Here is a 21003-nt window from a genome sequence, read left to right on the forward strand (position 1 = left end):
AGGCATTAGGAAGGGGGGTCTTAGGTTAATATGGACCGATATTTTATTACGATAATTTGCACTATTTACACTTTAAAAATGAACAATATCAGTAGACATTAACGATAATTTTATTAACAAAAACAGGCGGCCATTTTTGTTTAGCCTAGGCTATTTTGTCATATAGCCTTCTGCCCCAGAGCATCTTGGGAGACCATGGGCTTGATTCACAAAAGAGTGCTAACTGTTAGCACGGCCGTTTTCGTGCGAATGTTCACGTTGCTCGCGATCGCGAATTTTCGCGTGAAACGATACTGGTTTTCATGTGCAAATGCGAATTTATGCACGAAATCGTTATCGATCGCGTGCAATGCGAAAATTCGCGCGAAAATGGCCTTGCTAACAGTTAGCACTCTTTTTGAATCAAGCCCCAGGTGTTGTTTCTGTTCACTTTGGAACAAGCAATAAACAAGCATTCTGCAGTGATGCTTCATGTGATTTAAATTTAAGGATGTAAATCAGGGTGAGAAAAGATTTTACAATGGGCAAACGCTGACTAAATAATTTATAAATTTATATTTAAAATATAATTAACTTTAATCCTTAAGTTACATCCCCAAATCAATTGATATTAGCGTAGCAATGTGAATATAGAAAATCACAGTGAAACAGGTAATATTGGCACTGCGCGGTGTCGTGTGGCGATCAAGAGTTGGGCGCTGACATACAATTACGGCTATAGTGTCACTCGCTGAGTAATTTGGGCGTCGGCAAAAGCCGGAGCTCAAATTACGATATAAACTGCATCATTCGCCCATCAGCAATAGCTGGAGCCCGTATTACACCTCTGCCTAACTAATTATGTTATCAGTGGGGAAAATAGTATTGACAATAGCCAGGAAATTTGCCTGTCGTCTTTCGGCTATACCCTGCGTCCAAATTTACAGGTGTCTTTTACATGCACACAGTCGAAGCCCGTTTGTGATGCTGATCACGATTTTAGTGTGAAAGGTTCCTAAGTGAAAGTTTTATTTAACTACCTGGACAGACAGTCCCAATAATTGCTTTGCAACGGAGTTCTGCCCTGAGATGAACATCGGGAAGGAAAGCTGCTCCTTCCCTGTCACCCTCCTCCCCTTCTCCCCCCTCCACAACAGGTAGACAATCAGAATCCTGCTTCCCATCATCCCAGCATGCTGCGAATTGTAACTGACAGTGTCACATCCGATGTTGAAGGCGAGCGGCCGTCCTGCTCCCTCACCCATGATGCATCTGTGCGTCTCTGCTTGGCACGCTTTTGGTCACCTCTGTGGATATCATTCGGGGAGGCTGGCATGTCCCAGTAATGTGGCGCTCTGCTTAGAAATTAATGACACTTTGCAGCGTGGAGCAGAAAGAAGGTGGGCTGTCAGATGCCTGGCTGTGTGATCGGAGTGTCTGTCTGGACGAATCACGCTCTCCGCTGGTGCTGTGAACTCAGACGACCTTTACCGGACTCGCTGGCATTAGGCGCTCGCGCACGCTAAATGGATGGGATTGTGCAGACGAGGGCTAATGCCATTTTCTGCAGAGTCTCAATATAAAGAGCTTCTCTCTCTCTCCCAGTAAATTGCTCTATGATAACACATTCAGTGCTGGGCTAGGAATACAAAGAGGCCCCGGACTAAAACGCTGCGCCGACCTCATCTGCCTGCCTCATCCGGCTAAACACATTGGCGTGGTAACATTTACAGACAAATGACATTACGGCATTTGCAAGGCAATCGCTGCTGGGTTGTTTCAATGGGAATTAGTCAATGTGTTCCTCGAGCAGAGTAGAGGTCACAGAGGACATCCTTGTTTCTTTCCGAAGGATGGAAAAAGGTGATGATCAAGAAAACCAGGGGCGAAAGTCAATAATAATAGTCATAGCAGCCATAGCAGCTGCTATGGGGCCCAGGAGCATAGGGGGCCCGTCCAGGTGGTACTTAATGTATTCACCATTAACTTTCTTGGGTTCCTCTGCTCTCTTATTTTTGATCCTGATTCAGTAAACGGTGTTAACCCAGTTAGCACGCCTAAAGACTTTGCGTTAGCACCGTTTACTAAATTCACATTGCGCACTTTGCGCACGCGTGAAACGGTGCATCGCGGTGCGATGAGAACGGCGCACCCGATGCGCCTGTAAGCTCGCATTAGGTGATATATAGGGCTTTTCACCGGCGTGGTAACACCTAGCACCGTTTACTGAATCAAGCCCTTTTCTCTGTGCTCATGAGCTGTGCAGTGTTGATTGCATGCGAATGTAAATTTCCCAGTAAACTCTTATCCATAATGTAGGGGCAGAAGGCATTGCTTAAAGAGACACTGAAGCGGGAAAAAAAATGATGATATAATGAATTGGTTGTGTAGTACGGATAATTACTAGAACATGAGCAGCAAAAAAAATATTCTCATATTTTTATTTTCAGTTATATAGTGTTTTTTAAACCATTGCATCATTCTCTAATATTTGCAGTTTACACACTACTCAGCATTCTATATGATTTTACAGAGCAGGCCAGTGAACTATTGACCTGTCCTCTGCAGAGAAAAACACAATGACTGACAGTTGAGATAACAAGCTTCGGAAGACAGAGCTCTCTGCGACTTTGAAAGTTGTGGAGCTCAATGGCTCTTTTGCATAGATAACAACTGGAGTTTTTTTTAACTCTTCCTGTACTGGAAACAATATTAGACTCGTGTCTCTGCTCTTAATGCTTTATTTCTTAGCTGTACTACACACACAAATCATTATATCATAATTTTTTTTGCTTCAGTGTCTCTTTAAGAGTGCCTACATCTCAGGGCCCCATAAAAGTATTGCTATGGGGCCCCATGATCTCTAGTTATGCCACCGCCTGAAGTGGCTGCCTGCTTTTACCTGACAAAAGTCTGTATCTGAATCAGAATCAGAATCAGAATCAGAAACTTTATTTCGCCAAGCACGACTGGGTCGTGCCCGGAATTGGGCTTGGCACGTACAGGGTACTGATACACGATATACAGTGTTTACAGATACAGGACAGGGCATGCAGTAGGAACAGAACATTATACAGAATACAGAACATTTTATAACTTTTATGCAGAGGGAGACAATGTGGTATAATTACAATACAAAAAAACATCCGAAAGGTACGCTTGAGCTGAAGCGGCGTCTATGTGCAGGGTGCTTCAGTGCGTCATGGTATTGTGGGGTGGGGATGGGCATTTCCACGGAGAGAGTTCAGGAGGTTGACAGCCGAGGGAAAGAAACTGTTCTTATGTCTAGAGGTCCTGGTGTAGATGGATCGGAACCGGAGCTTCCGGCACGAGGGGAGCCGATTAAAGAAGCGGTAGCCTGGGTGCGAGGGGTCGTTGGCGATCTTTAATGCTCTGGTGTTCAGCCTGGAGTGGTAGAGGAGGTCCAGAGTTGGAAGGGATCTCCCGATGATCCTCTCTGCAGATTTGATGACCCTCTGCAGTTTGAGCTTGTCGCTGGCGGAGGAGCTGGCGTACCAGACCAGGATGGACGAGCATAGGACGGATTCGATCGTGGCGGAGTAAAAATTTGTCAGGAGTTTTTGGGCCATACCGAACTTTTTCAGTTGGCGGAGAAAGAAAAGTCTCTGCTGGGCTTTCCTCTGTGTTGAGGCAGTGTTGGTGTTCCACCTCAGGTCATTGGAGATAGTTGTGCCCAGGAGGCGGACACTGGGGACTCTTTCCACTTCCATGCCATCAATGTGGATTGGAGGCGGGGAAGAGGCGCGCCTCCTGAAATCAACGATCATCTCCACCGTTTTTGCTGTGTTTAGGACCAAACCGTTCTCTCTGCACCAGCGGCATATGCTTTCGACCTGGTGGCGGTACGCCTTCTCATCGTTTTTGGTGATGAGACCTACAATGGTCGTGTCATCGGCAAATTTGATTACTTTTACCGAGTCTGACGTGGATTTGCAGTTGTTCGTATACAGAGAGAACAGAAACGGCGACAGGACGCAGCCTTGTGGGGCCCCTGTGTTGGTGATCCTAGGTTGTGAGGAGATGGTGCCTAACCTGACAACCTGGGACCTGTTGGTGAGGAAGTCCGTGATCCACAGGCGAAGGATGGGGTGGACTCCTAGCGCAGCGAGATTGTCTTGAAGTATTTTAGAGCTGATGGTATTGAATGCTGAGCTGAAGTCCAGTAGGAGGATCCTGGCGTAGGAGTCCGGCCCATCCAGGTGATCATAGACGTGCTCCAAGCAGATGTTGATGGCGTCATCTGTGGACCTGTTTGCTCTGTACGCGAATTGGTGCGGGTCCAGCAGTCCCTCAGTAGAGTGCTTAAGGAGGGGTAGCACCATGCTTTCAAAAGCTTTCATGATCACGGATGTAAGTGCCACGGGCCTGAAGTTGTTGAGGTTGAGGATGCCCTGCTTTTTGGGGACAGGGATAATGGCAGACCTCTTGAAGCACGCGGGAACTTTGCCTTCCTGGAGGGACCTTGTGAAGATGGAAGAGAGGGTGGTAGCGAGCTGGCGAGCACAGGTTTTCAGGCAGGCTGGTGACACTCCGTCCGGGCCTGAGGCTTTCCTAGCATTTAACCTTAGCAAGTGTTTCAGTACATCCGCCTCCCTCACTGACGGTGGGGGTGAGTGAGGGCTCAGGGCTACAGTGGCAGATTGTGCAGGGGGCTGTGGGAGTCCTGCAAGTGCTGGCTGGTTCTCGAATCTGCAGTAGAAGTCGCTGAGACTCTCGGCAAGCTCAGTGCTCGGTGTGGCATGCTGAGGGGGGGGCTTGTAGTTGGTGGCAGCCTTCAGTCCTTTCCACACGGCTCGTGGGTCGTTTGAGGAGAGGTTCTGTTCCAGCTTTTCTGCGTAGCACTTCTTTGCGGACCTCAGCTCTCTGTTCAGGTCGTTTCTTGCCTTCTTGTATTCCTCCTGGTTGCCGGACTTATGTGCGGCTTCTTTGCTGCGCCGTAGTTGTCGTAGTCTTTTTGAGAACCACGGTTTATCATTTGGATACAGTTTGAAGGTTTTAGTTGGGATACAGGAGTCCTCGCAGAAGCTAATGTATGAGGACACGTTGTCTGCCCACTCGTCCAGGTTAGGCGATTCCAGGGCCTTCCAGTCTGTGCAGTCAAAGCAGGCCTGAAGTTGAAGTTTGGCCTCACTTGACCACACTTTGGAGGACTTAGTGACAGGTTTTGAGGTTTCCAGGCGCCTTTTATAAGTAGGTACCAGGTGGATGATGCAGTGGTCAGATGAGCCTAGGGCTGCCCACGGTGTCGCTTTATATGCTTCTTTCAGGGCCGTGTAGCAGTGGTCGAGGGTGTTGGCACTCCTGGTGGGGCAGGTGATGTGCTGATGGAAGCGGGGCAGCTCTTTGCGGAGGTTGGCCTTGTTAAAATCCCCCAAGATAATGAACAGCGAGTCCGGGAGTGCTGTCTCCCACTGCATGATGGTATCACTGAGATCACGCAGGGCAGCATTTACCTCTGCATCAGGAGGGATATACACACCCGCGAGGACGTAGGAGGAGAACTCCCTGGGCGAGTAGGTTGGCCTGCAATTGATGAGGAGGAGTTCAAGTTCTGGTGTGCATTTCTTGGCCAGTACAGAGGTGTTTGAGCACCAGGCGGAGCTGATGTAGAAGCAGATGCCGCCCCCTTTCTTTTTCCCAGAGAGGGTGCTGTGCCGGTCTGCACGGATGAGGCTGAAGCCTGGGAGCTGGAGGGCACTCTCAGGGATGTCGTCATGGAGCCACGTTTCAGTAAAGCAAAAGACTGGGGTGTTGTGACCGAGTTCCCTCTTTTCGCTGAGGAGTCTCAGCTCATCTAGCTTGTTAGGGAGGGAGCGGACATTTTGCGAGGAGGACCGCGGGGATGGCTGTCACCTGAGTCACAGATTCCAGCAAAGATTGATGAAACGTATAACCTTACAATAAAATGAGTAGTCTAGGCCCCACCCCCTAAATATATTCAAGTTAATAAAGTCTGTTAATTGGGGGCTTCTATGGAGTCAATCACACAGTGTCACATGAAACAGTATCACTCTTTATTCTCAATTCTTCTTTGCTTAGATACAAAATGCAGGTTCAAGATCAGGTGCACAGAGCAGATTTCCAATTCACAAACTAAACAGCCGGACACGCGTTTCGCGGCCAGAAGCCCCTTCCTCAGAGGGCACACGATATGCATAAAATCAAATGGGCACCAGAAACCTTCAACCAGTCTGTGATTTGATTGTTAAAATCTGCTCTGTGCACCTGATATTGAACCTACATTTTGTATCTAAGCAAAGAAGAATCCTATATAATAATGAGCCTGTGTCGCTGCGACCAGCAGTTATGTAGCGTCCCTGCGTCCCTGTTATTTTGTTACTGCGCATGTAACGGACAGCTGGAGGGACCAGGGAGCGAGGTGGGTAGGCGGAGAGTTGTGTGGGCGCCAGACGCGGGCCCGCAGCAAGCGCGGGTGTGCGGCGGGCGCAGGCATGCGGCAGGCGAGCGCGGCGCATGTGCAGTTACTGGCGGCTGCGGTTAAAAAAAAGGCCTAGAGCCCGTTTTTAAACGGGCTTGGGTCTACTAGTCAAGAATAAAGAGTGATACTGTTATATGTGACACTGTATGACTGACTCTATAGAAACTGACAATTAATTGACTTTTCTTGTTGATCGAATTATTGATGAAAACTTTAAAGAGGAACTGGTGTGAAAATAACAAAATGAATAAAATTACTTTTTTTTTTTTTACAATATGGATTTATAGATTATTTAGTCAGTGTTTGTCCTCTCCCTGATTTACATTCTGACATTTATTACTGGTGGTGACGTCTTTAGTTCTGCCAGGTGATCTGTGCGGAATGTTCGTTGCTGAGAGTTCTATGCACAGAGGGAGATGCTGCTTACTTGGCAGTTGGAAAAAGCCGTTATTTCCCACAATGCAATGAGGTTCACAGACAGGAAACTGTCAGGACCATGGTCATGACATCACACTGTGGGAGGGGTTTCACCACAATATCAGCCATACAGACCCCCCGATGATCTATTCTAGAAAAGATAAAGATTTCTCACGGGAAAGGGGGTATCAGCTACTGACTGGGATGAAGTTCAGTGCTTGGTTACAGTCAGGGCCGGCCCGCTCATGAGGCGGGGTGAAACTTTTGCCTCAGGCGGCAAATTTCCAGGGGCGGCACCCGCCCGTCCGTGGGTGCGGGGAGCCGGCCCGCCGAGCTGGAGGGGTAGCTGGCAGGACGGGGGTATTGGGCCAGCGGCGGGGAGGGGGGTCGGACCCCCCCCTCCCTCGCCTGGGTCCCCCGTCCTCCGCTCCCCTCCAGCCTAAATAGACGCAGCCGTATATGTAAGAGGAACGGGCGGGGAGACACTCACCTCCTCCTCGCTCCAGCGTGCGCTCCACTGACATCACTTCCTGCAACGCTGCAGGAAGTGATGTCAGTGGAGCGCATGCTGGGAAGAGGTGAGTGTCCTCCCCGCCCGTTCCTCTTACATATACGGCTGCGTCTATTTAGGCTGGAGGGGAGCGGAGGATGGGGGACCCAGGCGAGGAAGGGGGGGGGTCCGACCCCCCTCCCCGCCGCTGGCCCAATACCCCCGTCCTGCCAGCTACCCCTCCAGCTCGGCGGCCCCCCAGAGCGGGCCCCCCCCCCCCCCCGAGGGGGGGGGAGGGGCGGCGGTGGCAATTTTTTAAAAAAAATTTGCCTCAGGCGGCAAAAAGTCTAGGGCCGGCCCTGGTTACAGTTCCTGTTTAACATGTATCGGAGGTCATCCTCCGGTCAAAAATCAAATACTTACCTAAGAAGAAGATTCTAGAGACTTCCCGCCTCCTTCTTGCCCCACCCAGAGATGGATTAAGATGTAACGGAGCCCTAGCAAAAGGAGTAGATTTGGAGCCCTTTGTGGTCCTTTTCATAAGTAGAAGTGGGGAGAGGTCAGAGAAGGTGGCAGGTGGGCCCTTGACACCCACTAGGCCACTAACGGTCTAATTTTTAACAAAAAAAATCGTTCGAGCGATCAGAAATTCTGATCAGATGAAAAATCGTTCACTACACCATCAACTAACCAATCTTTGCTTCCTATCTATCACGACCAACAAGAAAATCCAAATTTTGGTTAGACGAAAATTCAATCGGACGATTGTTTTTATAATTGTTCATCAACTGAGATTATTTACAACCAATCCGATCAGAATTTCTGATCGCTCGAACGATTTTTCGCTAAAAAATTGGACCGCTAGTGGCCACCTTTAGGTAAGTATCTGATTTTTGCCTCGCCTCGGGTTCACTTTGAGTAAACATGAAGTGGACATAAACCAATGGGATTGCGTTTATAGTCCTAATCCAAGACTTTCCTCAGGCCCCGCCTCTGCAAATCCCAGACACAAAGGCATGCGAAATTCATGTGAGGTGTACCAGCTCATTGAAAACCCATTGGGCTGTTTCCACCTAATGAGGGAAATCGCACACTGAAAAAAACTAAACCAGGCTTGCAGCATTTTCCTGCACGATGCGTGCGTTCTTCCATAGAGGAACATAGGCCCGCCCTGAGACGTGTGTGTACGTCACATTCCTATGTCCAGAACATCAGACCTGGAATGCCGGCCCCCTAGGAGCACCCAAGTCAATGATCTCAGCAGTCACAACAAATCTGTGACCAGTACAGTGCTAAAATCAAAGGAACTCTACATATTTTTAATTTTTTTTACCAGGGTCTCATTTTACCTTAAAGTGATATGAAATTCAGCATTTCCTCTTTGTTCTAAAAGATTATTTACAGCATAAAATCTACTACCACAAAAAAAAGAAGAAGCAGAACAGCATTCAAACAGTTAACCCTCCTGGCGGTTTGCAAAAAAATCGCCAGGGGGCAGCAAATCTTTTTTTTTTTTTTCATGTAGCGAGACAAAGTCTCGCTACATGATAGCCGCTGCTCAGCGGCATCCCCCCAGCCCCTCCGATCGCCGCCGGCGATCGGAGATCCGGAGATCCCGTTCAAAGAACGGGATCTCCCGGAGGGCTTCCCCCGTCGCCATGGCGACGGGGCGGGATGACGTCACCGACGTCATCGACGTCGTGACGTCAAAGGGGATTCCGATCCACCCCATAGAGCTGCCTGGCACTGATTGGCCAGGCAGCGCACGGGGTCTGGGGGGGGGGGCGGCTGCGGCGCGACAGATAGCGGCGGATCGGCGGGTAGCGGCGGCGATCGGGCACTGCACGCAGCTAGCAAAGTGATAGCTGCGTGCAGCAAAAAAAAAATTATGCAAATCGGCCCAGCGGGGCCTGAGCGATGCCTTCCGGCGGCTTACCCCGAGCTCAGCTCGGGCTTACCGCCAGGAAGGTTAAAGGGGAACTGAAGTGAGAGGTATACAGAGGCTGCCATATTTATTTCCTTTTAATCAGTACTAGTTGCCTGGCAGCCCTGCTGGTCTATTTCTCTGCAGTAGTATCTGAATAACACCAGAAACAAGCATGCAGCTAGTCTTGTCAGATCTGATAATAATGTCAGAAACACCTGATCTGCTGCATGCTTGTTCAGGGGCTATGGCTAATAGTATTAGAGGCAGAGGATCAGCAGGGCTGCCAGGCAACTGGTATTGCTTAAAAGGAAATAAACATGGCAGCCTCCATATACCTCTCTCTTCAGTTCCCCTTTAAACTCGGCACTTTGTTCTTCAGTGGAAAGCTCCTTGCTTCAGTGGGCAGCTTCTGGCAGCATCCGAAGACGTGATAACATTATCTTTTGTTTACAATCCTTTGTCAGATACATTTAGTAAACATTAGCAAACTGCTGAAACTGAACTATACTGAGCTGAGAAGCAGAAAGAGCTGAGAAGTGATCACTAGATTGATTTTAAAGGGACTCCGACCTGTACTGCAGTACTGCAAAGTACTGTAGCTTGTGCTCTCCTCTTTGCCTGATCGCCGTTCTACATCAAATAGTTTTCGTTCAGCGTAAATTTAAAAATTGCGGCGCTATCTTGGCTGTGTTATAACTTCTGGGTCACCCCTGTCTTCTCTGTTAGAGAAGTGCATCACTGAATGAAGCAGGAAGAGGAAGTGACACGCATGGCCATTGAACAAGTGCAGGAAGAGGACGTTACATGCATTGCCATTGCAAAAGGTTCCTTAACAGGGGTTATAGCATGATTTTGTATGAAGTCGTCTGGCCCCATGCATTTAATAGTGGCAATACCAGGGGGAGTTTGGATAAAACAAGTGGCTAGTAAGTGTGCTGACACACTCAATTGTTCATGGGTATGCTTAGAGGCATACCCATGAGAGGTGCTCGGAGTCCCTTTAATATATACAGTAAATACAGCATATATGCAGTAAAATGCAATGGCAGCTTTCAGAGCAGATAATCTGTACTTTGGGAATGTGTAATTTGTAAACAGTCAATATTACTTGTGCACAAAAGCAAATATGATAACTGTATGGATAATAAAAAGTGGGAAACACATTTTTATTGAATGGTATGTCAGAGTTTATCCCACTTTAAATCACTCCTGGATGCAAGGTGGGGGTTTATGAACATTCTGTACTCACAACAACATTTGTAAACCGCGTATCTCCCCTAGGACCGGAAGCGCATAAGATTGCCTCAGATTACTGCATAATAAGGTGTTACAGGGGAAAAAGTTACAGTATTCGATCAGAAATGCCAGACTAAACAGGTGGCTTTTGATTTAACCGCCTCCAGGGTTGAAGATGTCTTGATTGGGTGTGGCAAGGCATTCCAAAGGGTAGGGGCAGCATGACAGAAGGCTAAGGCTCCAAAGGTTTTAGTTGGACTCTGTGGGTGGACAATTTATTGGACATTGTTGATCTGAGGTTGTGTGACACAGTTGCAACAAATTCTTCAGGTATCCGAGGCCTAGGTTGTGTAGCGATTTGAATGTTAGCATGTCAATTTTGAAAAGTATTCTCCATTTTATAGGTAGACAGTGGAGTGAGCAAAGGATTGGTGTTATGTGGCAATGGCGTGGTTGGCTTGTTAACAGTCTTGCGGCAGCATTCTGTTCTAGCTTTTTTTTTTATTACATTGCATAATTCTGTCATATATACAAACCATTCTCTGTATTTTAAACTATGAAACAGAGCAGAGCTGATGATCCTTTGAACTTCCCTACAGTAAAATCTTATCTGAAGTTGTTTCTTTGATGTATAAGTGCTTCAGAAAATAGCACTGTATCCTTCCCCATGCCCCCAGCAGCCGTCCTGTCCCACGCCAGTCCTGCTCGAGCCTCCGTTCTCCAGTGCCAGCTACTTTCATTACCGCCGTCGACGGCACCTGCGCCCGGTCTTTGCGAAGCTTTCTTAGCGTTCCCAACCGCTATAGCGTCCTGCTATTGCGGGCATGGAACACAAAGAAAGCTTCGCATAGCCCGGGGCATGCAGGCAATGTTGCCGTCGACATGCAATTCGGCGGTAACAAAAGTAGCTGGCATGGGAGAACGGCGGCTCGTGCAGGACCGGCGTGGGACAGGATGGCTGCTGGGGGCTTGGGGAGGCCCCAGGTAAGTAGAAATGGCTCAAACCTCCGATTTTAGGTTCATGAACCTCGAACGCGAACATGCGAAAAAGTTTGCGAACCGGCGAACATCGCGAACCGCAAGACTTCAATGGGCAGGCGAACTTTCAAAACTACAAACACTAATTCTGGCCACAAAAAGTGATGAAAAAGATGTTTCGAGGGGTCTAACACCTGGAGGGGTGCATGGCGGAGTGGGATACACGCCAAAAGTCGCGGGGAAAATTACGGATTTGACGCACAACAGGGTTTTAAGGGCAGAAATCACATTGCATTGCTAAATTGGAGGCATAAAGTGCTTTAAAACAATTTGCGTGTGTATACATCAATCAGGTAGTGTAATTAATGTACTGTTTCACACTGACAGACTAAACTCACTGGGTAACGCACCGCAAACAGCTGTTTGTGTAGTGACGGCCGTGCTGGACTGGTGTGCACCATGGCGAGAGTGCAGGCCCTGGCGGTTTTCAAGCCCATATGGTCGCCGGGCTGAGGTAGCTCAATGATAGAACAACAGTGACAGTGCAGTGAAAAGTATGCAGTGACTGGTATATAAAACAGCGTGCTGTCACACAGATGCAGGGAAAGGTATGCAGTGACTGGTATATAAAACAGTGTGCAGTCACACAGATGCAGTGAAAGATATGCAGTAACTGGTATTATAATACAATGTGCAGCAGTCACACAGATGCAGTGAAAGATATGCAGTAACTGGTATTATAATACAATGTGCAGCAGTCACACAGGTGCAGTGAAAAGGTAGGCACGGAATGTGCTGGGCTTGGCACAGTATAGCAATTAGCAAGGGCCAGCTGCGACAGACAGGGCTGTATATGCAGAGTTAGTGGGCCACGCAAAAAGAAAAAAAAAAACACATCACAAGAACATTAGCTCTCAAAAGAGCAGTTTTGGGGTGCTTTTCAGGAATAAATATCAGCAAGGAGCAAGCTAACAGACCTCCTAACTATCGCTTTCCCTTTCTCTCCAATGTCTCTCCCTTCTGTCACTAATACAGCAGCACACAGAGTGAGAACATGGCCGACGCTGCTGATGTTTGTAAGGGAGGGGGGGGGGGGGGGCTCCAGGAGGGAGTGCAGCCTGATTGGCCGCCATGTGTCTGCTGACTGTGATGTAGAGGGTCAAAGTTTAGCCCAATGATGTGAGCAAACTCGCGTTGTCCGTGTGAATAAGTTCAGGTAAGTAAAATTGGTTTTTTTACAGGAATTTACAGATCCGCTTTAACTCTTCCTGTAACTGGAAACAATATGAGAATCATTCCTTTGCTACTACTGTTCTATTCATTATCCGTACTACACATACAATGCATTATAGCATAAGGTTTTTTTTTCCGCTTCAGTGTCTCTTTAAAGAAAACCTGTACTGAAAATTAAAAGTCAAAATAAGCACACACAAGGCATACTTACCTTCCATGTAGTCTACTCCTCAGTGTCTTTCTCCTCTACCGCGTCCTGTTTGTTTACTGTGATCAAGGGAATTTTCCGTCCTCCATTTTGAAAATGGCCATTACCCATAACAGCTTTCTGGTCAGCACACAGTTAAACTGTAACATCGCCCGCTTGAGCCATAGGGAAACATGGACATTACCAGGTACATCAGTTTTCCTCTCAGCTACAACTGACATCAACTGATATTTTACTGACAGCAACTGATATATTTCAGATCTGACAAAATGTTGTCAGAACTGGATGGGATTATTGTCAGAAGAAAATGGTGAGCTTCTGAGAGGAACTGATGGCAAGGTAACTATGTAATGTTCATTTGAAGTTACCTCATGTGTTTATTTTAAATATTTTTACTCAGTACAGGTTCTCTTTAAGTATGCTCAACTGTCTACAAATTGAAATATGCAGATCATTTGAAATACAATTCAATTACAAAAAGAAGGTCTGTTCATCAGTGATTTGTGTTTATGGCAATTTTATAACAAAATCGTAATTTCCTGTGAACTATTACTGTATGTCCCCGCTCTCTGACGATTCCTCGCTACTCTCGTCCCAACGGAGGATTTGTCAGAGCGTCGTCCATGTGACATAGGCCTGAATCTGTCTCTTAATATATATCACAGCCCCCGTTCGGACGCAACGTGCCGTGCTGCAGAACGGATAAATCGCTCCCCGTTTGTGAAGATGTGCAGATTCAGCAAGGCGCATCTTATATCTGCCATTTTCTGCTTCAGATGTGATGTGAGCTACAGGTCGGCAGATGTATACAGTTCACAACATATAGATTTCTGTAGCGAGAGCCCCCCCCCTCCTCCCGCTGCTTGTTACAGCTCTGCTCAAGCGGCGATAAATTGTCCTTACTGCAAGACAGCTGAGCAGTTTGTTTAGTTTTTATTCGCGGTGACAACAGACGCGCGGCTCCAGCGATGACACTTAAGGCCCCACATTGTCACGCTGTCATTTCGGGTGACGAGGAAGGTAAGTGACGAGGACGGCCCAATGAGGAGAGGGGTGGACATGCCAGCAAAGCCTCCCTTTCTGAAATGTTTGAGTTGACGTAAGTATAACGCTGATCTCTGCCAACTCTTGGAGTTGCTGTCCGCTCTCTACCTACAAACATCGTGCTGCAAGTAACTAACAATTTCACGATTAATAGGAGGAGGTGATTTTCTTAATTTTACCCCCCAGTATTTGGTAACTGTCCACCCAATCGGGGGCGTAACAATAGACCCTGCAAAGGATGCAGCCGCAGGTGGACCCAAAAGCCACAGGGGGCCCCATGGGGCAAGAAGTTTATTTTTCTAGTCCTGAGAGACTGACAACTAAGGCATGGAGAGAAAAAAACGTTCCACTCTCTGCACAATCGTTCTAATGGCTGCATCTGCTCAGCCACTGAATCAGCCAAGGAATCATACAAAGCTGTGTAGACAAAGATTTGTAGACCGTCCCTATTCAGTGTGCAGCAGGCTCTTGTGTACAGAACCCAGCCCCCAACCTCTCTAACCCTCCCTAAGTGCTGTGTACTGTAGTGATGCTGGAGGAGTCTGCAGAGCCAGTTCTGCTCCATCAGCTGAGGCTGGGAGCAGATTTTCTGTATGCATTTTCTGCACTCCATATGTGTCTGTATGTGTGAAAACATGCATGTTTTATCTCAGAAGCTAATGTAATCAGGGCCGGATTTCTGGCAAGGCCACATAGGCCATGGCCTAGGGCACCAGAAATTTAGGGGCGGCTCAGTGAGAGGCAGTAAAGCTGTTCTATACAGCCATCCCTATCTACAAGGACAGCTTTAACCTTTGAACACTCTGTCCTGTACTTGTGTCATCCCTGCAAGTCCTGTAAGCTCTATCCTGCAGGTACACATTAGCCTAAAGGTGGCTACACACCATACAATTTTTTAAATATCTGTTCAATTTAAGAATTGCAATCAATTTTTCTGACGGATTGTAACATTTCAAAAATATGACCAATGTACCACACACATATGTTAAATTTTTCCCCAATTATGATAAAAATGATTAGAAACTCTGAGAAAATTACTAGGGTGTGTATATTAATAAATTGGCAATCTACCACAAACCATAAACTCTTCAGAAAGATTGAAGAAAAATATCTGGCATTCTGAATCGATAAAAACGGGAAATCCGATCAGATTTTTCAGTCGAATGAAAAAAAGTTTTCGTTTTTTTTCGAGAGATCCGATCATTTTTATCGAATTGCCGTAAAATCAGATCATTTTATTGTATCGTGTGTGGCCACCTTAACTCAGATGGAGACACAATGGGTCCATCATTAACGAGATGGCAAACATAACATAAAAGTTCTTAAGGAAAACATAATTTATAATCTATACGCATATTACTGAAATAGTTATTGTCTGTGACATCCAATGATGGAAAGTAAGTAGAATTCTCATTGGGGCACACAGAGATAACAACCATAGAGACGGTATAGTTAGCCTAGGGCGGTAAAAAGTACAAATCCGGCCCTGAATGTAATGGATAGAGAAAATGCTCCCAGTGCTTCGCTGCTGTCTGTTTTTACCTGCATGGGGAAAACACATTCAAGCACTAGCCAATTGAATAACATTGGTTCTCAGTTTACCTGTGCAGAAAGCAAGGGAGGGGGGCATTCAAAGTTTTGCAGGGGGGGGCAGTGATTTCTAGTTACGCCCCTGCACCCAATGTAGGTAGCCAGATGTGCCTCCAGTATTGGGTAGCCCGTACCTCACCCAGTTTAGATATCCAGATGTGCCCCCAGTATTAGGTGACCCCACCCAGGGGCGTAACTGCAAATCATGTGTTGGACCCCCAAAGTTCACACCCCTTCCCTTGCCTCCCCTTGGTGCCCCTGCACAGCCTGGGGGCCCATCTTACAAGGGGCATAAAACAAGTGCAGCCATCATGATCTTCACTCCCATAACCAGCGTAGCCACAAAATCACCTGATCTAAAGGGTGGGCCCCTTATTAAAAGTGCAAGGTAGGGTGTAGAGGTGAGCTCCGGATCAAATCCAAAAGGGTTTCATTCTGATTTCATCCAGATAATTAGTGCAGCTGAGGTGGCTGGTGATCAGGGGTTAAACTTACCCAGAAGCCTCAGTTTAAAAAAAAACGCTTTTCCTTAAAATGGATTTTCTCAGAAACTACAAGAGCTTCTTGAAAAATTATTTTTTTAACTTGTTTCCACCATTCCCCTTAACAAAGATAGGACATATTGTGATGGTAGCATGTATAGGGACTTTGCTATTAACAATGAATTTGCAAATAGCTACGCGCGGTTACGAATGGATTACGGAAAATCAATTGAATGTTCAAACCATAATGACGTATGGCCGTAATTACGTAAATGAAGTGAAATTTCCCGTAATCGGAATTAGCAGATTACAATCATGACTAGTTGGGACCCTGGTGTCAATACTTATACCCCCCAGCAGATGGCTGCCCCGAGTGTGAAGGTAACCATGTGGAAAGGGTGTGGAAACGATGAGAGGGTCCAACTTGAATTTTGACATGGGAAAGTACATGATTAATGATTAATAATTACACCCTTGGCTGAGCTGTATTTAACCACTTGAGCCTAACTGGACAAAAATTTTCATCCAGTTAGGCTGCGCGCACTCCCGTGGGATTATAGATCCCTTTCATTGATCGGACCCCCCCCCCCAGAGAAAAGCCAACAGCGTCTCTTCAGATGCTGCGACTTTTCTGAGCTAAAAAAGTTCCTGGTCTTCTTTCTTCTTCCTGGGAGCGAGATCGATAGCTCCCAGGACTTTTTGACTGTGGCCATCTAGTGGCCAAATAGTAAAACTACACCCCAAACCACATTTTATTAAATAAATACATGTTTAAACTTTTAACATCCCCTGTTTACCTCCCACACCAAAAAAATACACACATAAAAGTTTTAATAAAAAATAAAATAAAAAATTACAACAATAAAAAAAAAAACCAAAAAAAACATAAATAGTTACCTAAGGGTCTGAACTTTTTAAATATTCATGTCAAAGGAGTATATCAATATGATTTAATAAATTATGGGCTTCTAAATAGTGATGGACGCAAATTGAAAAAATGCACTTTTATTTCCAAATTAAATATCGGCGCCATACATTGTGATAGGGACATCATTTACATGGTGTAATAAGCGGGAGAAATTGGTAACTAAAGTACATAGGTTTTAATTATGGTAGCATGTATTAATTTCAAACTATAATGGCCAAAAGCTGAGCAATAATGATTTTTTTCCATTTCTTTCTTAACCCCCCTGGCGGTATGAAAAATTCCGCCAGGGGGCAGCGCAGCAGTTTTTTTTTTAAAATCATGTAGTGAGCCCAGGGCTCGCTACATGATAGCCGCTGCTCAGCGGCATCCCCCCGCCCGCTTCGATCGCCTTCGGCGATCTCCGATCAGGAAATCCCGTTCAAAGAACGGGATTTCCTGGAGGGCTTCCCCCGTCGCCATGGCGACGGGGCGGGATGACATCACCGACGTCAGGACGTCATTGGGAGTCCCGATCCACCCCTCGGCGCTGCCTGGCACTGATTGGCCAGGCAGCGCATGGGGTCTGTGGGGGGGGGCCCGCACGCCGCAACAGATAGCGGCAATCGGGCGCAGGCCGGCGGCGATCAGTGTGCTGGCGCAGCTATCAAAGTGCTATCTGCGTCTAGCAAAAAAAAAAATTATGTAAATCGGCCCAGCAGGGCCTGAGCGGCACCCTCCGGCGACTTACCCCGTGTCACACACGGGGTTACCGCTAAGGAGGTTAATATTCCTGTTAAAATGGATTTGGAATAAATTAATTCTCAGCAAAATGTATCTCCCACAGAAAGCCTAATTGGTGGCGGAAAAAACAAGATATAGATCAATTCATTGTGATGAGTAGTGCTAAAGTTATTGGCAAATGAATGGGAGGTGAAAGTTGCTCAGATGTAAAAAAAAATCTCAACCCTGTAGGCTGAAGTGGTTAAAAAGAGATTGTCAGCCACAAAATCAAATTCCACTTACCCACTGTTCTGTGTCAATGCATATTATACCCTACATTGCAAGCACTCCAATCTAATCAGAAATGTTTCTGCTGTAATAGATCTAATTTCAGTCAGACTGGCTCTACTTGGTACATTGCCGACGAGAAGGAAGCTTGACATCCCCCCTTTACACATTCCTGCTCCTCACTGATTGGCTGAGTGCAGTTCAGTGTGATACAATGCTGAGAAGGAAGGCACACCTCCGCTCTGCAGAAGCTACTGAAATATGATCTATGTTGTGCTCACATGTGTTTACAAAGCATGCTAGTGCAGTTTCTAGGAGAAAAAGAGTAAGGCAGGAAATGACATCAGGATTGTCTTCAGCAGTGAGAGGGAATGAAAATGGCAAATGCCAGGAACAGATTTGGCTGAATAGAGTACTGGCACCACTTAAGGACCAGGGGATTTTCCTGATATCGGTGCTGCATAGGCTCTCCAGCTCGCAGCACCGATCAGGATTGAGCCTGGGTGATTAGACTTCCCCCCTCTTTTCCCCACTAGGGGGATGTCCTGCTGGGGGGGTCTGATCGCCGCCGGCTCTCTGCGCTTTGCGAGGGGGGCTCTTCAAAGCCCCCCTCCGCAGCGATTTCTGCCCTCTCTGCCCATACCTGCTTCTCCCGCAAGCTATCCATCCTGCGCCGGATAGGATAGGCTTTAGCCTATCAGATGCCGGCGATCCCCGGCCAATCAGAGGCCAGGGATCGCCGATTTCCTTTACGGCAGCGCCGTATTGATGTAAACAGCAAGGATTTCTTCCCCGCGTGTTTACTTTATGCGTGCGAGCCACGATCGGAGGCTCGCACACTGTTCACGGAGACACCCTCTGTGAACTGGCATGGAAAGGCCGCTCGAACGAGCACCCGTTTCCATGCTATACCACTAACAACCTGCCGACGCCTATCGGTGTTAGCTGGTTGTAAAGTGGTTAAGGGCTCTGCCTTTGACATGGGAGACCGGGGTTTGAATCCTGGCTAGGGTCAGTACCTATTTAGTAAGGAGTTCAAGGCAAGACTCCCGAACGCTGCAGGGGGGCCTCTTGAGCGCATCCCAGTGGCTGCAGCTCTTGAGCGCTTTGAGTCCAACAGGAGAAAAGCACTATACAAATGTTCAGATTATTATTTCTCTTTATTTACTACATAAAATTCACTGAAATCAATCCATGGACATAGTAATACAACTGTTATGTAAGTAGAACAAGCAGTTATCTACTTATATATGCGTTTTTTTTCCTGGGATAGTATAGCTGTCCCTGTTGCTTTAAATACATGAATCTATTTTTAATGAGCACAAAGCTGTATCTGAAGCTTGCCATTTATATCCTTGTACAGTTCAGTGTATTTGACAGACGCTGGTCAGATTTGCCATCATTGCGTATTCCGTGTCACGCGTTGGGGCTGCCTGTTTGTTGTCATGGAACGCTGATGTTTTGCTGTCCTCACAGTCCCAGCGATGGTCGCCTGATGCCCCCAGTGAATGGAGCAGCTTCTAAAGCCTGGCTGCCGGACCTGCGTGTGGCTGCCAAACCCACCTCCTACTGGAGCATGTGATTTGCATCAGAGACCCTAAACCAGGCTTTAAAAACATCTATTCACTTCCTGCGCAAAAGCAGACCCGCCAACAGAAAGGGTAAACGGCATGCAAATTACTCCAGCTTATTTCAAATTGAATGCAAACTGTATGCAGCTGGGAATTGGTACAAAATCTCAAGAAAGTGGATTCCTAGCTACATAATTTGTATGGACAGTACTGAACTGAACTCCATTTTAAAGTTGTAGTCTTCGCCATGCTTTGAATACAGGATAACTCAGTGAGACTTGTTTCCAAAAAGTAAAAAGTAAACAGGCTGTTGCCCTACAAAAGGGCCAATATTTGTTCAAAATATTACCACTTTTCAGATCGACATACCTATTAAACTTCCTCTTTGTTGGGATCTGTTTTACTCTGCTGGGATCTGGTTTACTCTTTAGGGATACGGTTTACTCTTTTGGGATCGGGTTTCCTTTGTTGGGATTTAGTTTACTGTGCTGGGATCTGGTTTACTCTGATGGGATCTGGTTTACTCTGTTGCCATCTGGTTTACTCTGTTGGGATCTGGTTTACTCTGTTGGGATCTGGTTTACTTTGTTGAGAATCTGGTTTACTTTGTTGAGAATCTGGTTTACTTTGTTGGGATCAAATTTCCTTTGTTGGGATCTGGTTTACTCTGTTGAGATCTAGTTTATTCTGCTGGGATCTGGTTTACTCTGTTGGTATCTGGTTTACTCTGCTGGGATCCGGTTTACTCTGTTGGGATCCGGTTTACTCTGTTGGGATCAGGTTTCCTTTGTTGGGATCTTGTTTACTCTGTTGGGATCTGGTTTACTCTGTTGGTATCTGGTTTACTCTGTTGGGATCCGGTTTACTCTGTTGGGATCAGGTTTCCTTTGTTGGGATCCCTGGACTGCAGGCATTCGGGCTCCTGTGCTAGCATATGCTAGCAAAGGAACCCGAATGCCTGCAGTCCAGTGATGAACAACTTTAAATATATACGCACCTGAGAAAGAGAGCTGTGGCTTGCTCACCACCAGGGGAATGGAGTAAAGTGTCCATCTGAATGCGGAGGACTGCAAGTATAATACTGATATAGTTATTGCTTACTTGTGGCTTGAACTGCTGGCTTGCTTTATGCTCTATGATATATGCTTCGCTGCTAATTCATTTAAGCTTGCTAAACGTTGGTAATAGCTAAATGGAGGGACTGACCCTTGACATGCCGGCCAACTTTATATGCATGCAAAAAACAAATGGACTTAATCCCTGCTGGCAGGGAGGCAGCTGCTGTGCGTGTGTACTGGCATGTGTGTACGATTGAGACCAGGGCCGGCCCGCTCATGAGGCAGGGTGAAACATTTGCCTCAGGCGGCAAACTTCAAAGGGCGGAACCCGCCTGGGGGGGCCGGCCGCCGAGCCGGAGGGGTAGCGGGCAGGTCGGGGGTATTGTGCCTAGCGGTGGGGAGGGGGGTCGGACCC

The sequence above is a fragment of the Hyperolius riggenbachi genome, chromosome 9 (genome assembly GCF_040937935.1).
Source record: "Hyperolius riggenbachi isolate aHypRig1 chromosome 9, aHypRig1.pri, whole genome shotgun sequence".
In the NCBI taxonomy this organism is placed as follows: domain Eukaryota; kingdom Metazoa; phylum Chordata; class Amphibia; order Anura; family Hyperoliidae; genus Hyperolius; species Hyperolius riggenbachi.